Source organism: Chrysochloris asiatica, unplaced genomic scaffold (assembly GCF_000296735.1).
Source record: "Chrysochloris asiatica unplaced genomic scaffold, ChrAsi1.0 scaffold00056, whole genome shotgun sequence".
Lineage (NCBI taxonomy): Eukaryota > Metazoa > Chordata > Mammalia > Afrosoricida > Chrysochloridae > Chrysochloris > Chrysochloris asiatica.
Window position 1 is genome coordinate 10,933,770 of NW_006408574.1, and position 4,456 is coordinate 10,938,225.

Below are 4,456 nucleotides of genomic sequence, written 5' to 3' on the forward strand. Positions count from 1 at the left end.
GACCCTAGGACCATCAAGGAGGAAGCGTGCAAGCGGAATGCATGACCTTATCCAAAGAAGCAGCAACACCAGAGATGGAGACAGAGATGGGGACATGGAGACAGGGAGCAGCTGATGACTCTAGATTCATGGAAAGAGAGGGACTGAGAGCTGGTGGCCAGGAGGCAGACTTGTAGAACGTTCCCTTTGATGGTGTAAATTATTATATATTCTGAGTGTTTAAAAAAAATGGTTGTTACATAGAGGGGATTGTCATCGTTGAGATGAAACAAAGTGTATGCTATGTTTAATGTAAAATGATGATCTCTGCAAACCATTCAATTCACAACAAAAAGTTTCAAATAAAGAATATAGCCGTTTCCTGAAAAAACAAACAAAAAATAGCCACAAGAAATGAACAGACACTTCACCAAAGAAGACATTCAGGTAAGCAACAAACATATAAAGAAATGTTCATGGACATCAGCCACTAGAGAGATGCAAATCAAAACAACAATGAGATTTCATCTCACAGCAACATTAATGGCAATTTTCAAAAACCAGAAAAGAGCAAATGCTGTTGAAGGTGTGGAAAGACTGGGACTCTTCTACTTTGCTGGTGAAACTGCGAATGATTCAACCACTGTGGAAAATGGTGTAGCAGTTCCTAGAAATACCATATGACCCACAATCCCTCGACCGGTATATATCCACAAGAAATACGAGCCAGAACACGAGTAGATATATGCACACCAATGTTCATCGCAGCACTATTCACAATAGCCAAAAGATGGAAGCAGCCCAACTATCCATCAATAGAAGAGTGGAAAAACAAACTTTGGTACACACACACAATGGAATACTATGTAACACTGAAGAGTAACTGTGACTCTGCGAAACCCCTCATAAAAAGGAGGGACCTGGAGGGCATTGTGATTGTTGTTAGGTGCCATCAAGTGGGTACCAACTCATAGCAACCCTATGCACAACAGAACATAACACTGCCTGGTCCTGCGCCAACCTCACAACCATTGCTACATCCAAGCCCATCACTGCTGCCACTGTGCCATTCCGTCTCATTGGGGTTTTCCTCTTTTTCTCCGACTCTCCACTTTACCAAACATGACATTCCTCTCCAGGGATGATTCCCTTTTGATAATATGTTCCAAGTATGAGAGACAAAGTCTGGCCATCCTGGCTTTCAAGGATCACTCTGGCTGTACTTCCAACACAGATCTGTTTGTTCTTTTGGTAGTCTGTGGTATTTTCAATATTCTCCTCCAAAACCATAACTAAATGCATCACTTCTTTTACAGTCTTCCTTATTCACTGTCCAACTTTCACATGCATATGAGGTTACTGAAAATACCATGGCTTGGATCAGGTTCACGTTAGTCCTCAAACTGACATCTTTGTTTTTCAACACTTTACAGAGGTCTTGTGGTACAGCAGATTTCCCTAATGCAATATGTCATTTGCTTTCTTGACTGCTGCTTCCATGAATGTTGATGGTTGATCCAAGAAAAATGAATTCTTTCACAACTTCAATCTTTTCTACATTTATATGGATGTTGTTTATTGGTCCAGTGGTGAGGATTTTTGTTTTCTTTACATTGAGATGCAACCCATATCGAAGGCTGTGATCTTTGATCTTCATCAGTAAATTTCAAGTCCTCTTCACTTTCAGCAAGCAAGGTTGTATCATCTGCATATTGCAGTTTGCTAATGAGTCTTCCTCCAATCCTGATGCCACGTGTTTCTTCATATAACCCAGTTTCTCGGATTATTTGTTCAGCATACAGATTAAGTAAACATGGTGAAAGAATACAATCCTGGTACACACCTTTCCTAATCTTAAATCATTCCGTGTTCCCTTGTTCTGTTCAAACAACTGTCTCTTGGTCTATGTACAGGTTCCTCATGAGTACAGTTAAGTGTTCTGGAATACTCATTCTTTGTAACATTGCCCATAGCTTGTCATGATCCACACAATCGAAAACCTTTGCATAGTCAATATGCAAAGGTAAACATCTTTCTGGTATTCTATGCTTTCAAACCAATATCCATCTGACATCAGCAATGATATCCCTCATTCCACGTCCACTTCTGAATCTGGCTTAAATCTCTGGAAGTTCCCTGTCAATGTATGCTTGCAACTGTTTTTTAATTATCTCTAGTAAAATTTTACTTGCATGGGTTATCAATGATACTGTCTGATGATTTCTGCATTCTGCTGGGTCACCTCTCTTTGGAATGGGCACAAACACGGAACTCTTCCAGTCAGTTGGTCAGGTAGTTGTCTTGCAAATTTCTTGGTATAGATGAGTGTCTCTAGTGCCGCCTGACTTTGTTGAACGATTTCAATTTGTATTCCATCAATTCCCGGTGCCTTGTTCTTTGTCAATGCCTTCAATGCACCTTGGACTTCTTCCTTCAGGATCGTTGGCTCTTGGTCATATGCAACCTCTTGAAATGGTTGAACATAGACCATTTCTTTTTTATACAGCGACTCTGTATATTCTTTCATCATCTTTGATGCTTTCTGAATCATTCAACATTTCACCCATAGAATCCTTCAATACCTCAAGTGGAGGCTTGAATTTTTTCTTCAGTTCAATAAACAGAGAACCATGATATTAGGGTGTATTTATTGAGTGGTTATGATGTGACAAACATATATATGCATTGTCTCATTCTTATTCCTCTTGAGATCTCTTGAAGCTTGTTGTCTGACCATTCCTACTCCATTCTTCATTCCTGGCACGGTCACCATATGATTGTCCAGTTCAGAATGGCCATACCTGTCCATTTCAGCTCACTAATGCCTAGGATGTTGATCTTTATGTATTTCATTTCATTTTTGACAATTTCCAATTTTCTTAGATTCATGCTTCATGCATTCCATGTTCCAATTTTTTTTCTAATAAATATTTTTTTATAATCGTGAGTTGAGTGAAGGTTTACAGACAAGATCATCAGTTTTACATTCAACAAATCATAAGCTTTGTTTCATCTCGATGACTGCAATGCCTTCCATGCAATAGAAGTTGCCCACTTCCACCCTCTAGTTATCCATGTACAAATATCCTCTTTCAAACTCTTAGATATTTGTGGGACATATACATATATCCCACTCTTCCTTCCATACCCAGTCAGCCTGTGTTTTTGTCCATGTATCTACATACAGAACACTGATCATGTTTTTCCCTTTTGATTTTATAATTTCAGGTCTTTGCACATTTCATTATCATACTTGACTTTGTTTCTCAAGCTACCCTTTGAAATTTTCTGTTCAGTTCTTTTACTTCATCATTTCTTCCAAACTTTTAGCTTCTCTCCATTTAAGAGTTTCTTCTGACATTCACTTTAGTCTTTTCTTTCTTATCTATCTTTTCAGTGACCTTTTACTTTCTTCCTGTATGATGGGTTATTTGTAATTTTCTTGTAGTGGTGTTGTAGTTTCCTATAAACTTAGAGATTAGTCCCTTGTCTAATGTGTTGTTGTAAAAAAAAAAAAAAAAAAAATTCCCAGTCTGTGAACTTCCATTTTACTCCTTTGGGGGAAAAACTTTTGTTTTTTTTCCCCTCTACATTTATTGCAAGTGCTACAAGATTGGTGAAACCTTTTGTTGCACATTGTTTCTAATGTTTAGTATGTCCAGTTATCTATTTTGTCCTCTATTGCTTATGTGTTTTTTGCCATGTTTGGTTGACTTTGTAGGCCATGGATTAGAGCTCTTAAGTTTGCCCCTAGTTTTTCATTGATGATTTTTACAGTCCTGGGATTTACATTTAGATGTTTAATCCATGTTGAGCTAGTTTTTCTATATACTGTGAGATATAGGTCTTGTTTAATTCATTTGCAAATTAATTTTCAGTTTTGCCCACACCATTTGTTGAAGAGACTATCTCTTCCCCATTTAACGTATTTTGGCTCTTTGTCAAAGATCAGCTGACTGTATGTGGATGGATTTACTTCTGAGTTCTCAGTTCTGTTCCACGGATCTATGGATCTTTCATTGTACCAGTACCAGGCTGTTTTAACCACTGTGGCTGTATGTTGTTGTTGTTAAGTACCATGGGATTGGTGCCGACTCACAGTGACCCTGCACAGGATTATCGAGGCTGTAAATCTTTACAGGAGCAGAAAGCCTCATCTCTCTCTCATGGAAGAGCTGGTAGTTTCGAACTGCCAACCTTGAGGTTAGCAGCCCGATTTGTAACCACTACGCTACCAGAGTTCCTGTATAGTGGCTCCTGTAAAGTGGCTGTACAGTAAAATTTAAAATCAGCAAGGGAGAGGATTCCCACTTTGTTCTTCTTCTTAAGCAGTGCTTTGCTTATCCAAGGTCTCTTTCCCTTCCATATAAAATTTGTGATCCTTTTTTCTATCTCTTCAAAGAATGTTGTTGGAACCTGGGTTGGGATTGCATTGTATCTGTAGATTATATTAAGTAGTATGACATTTTCACATGTT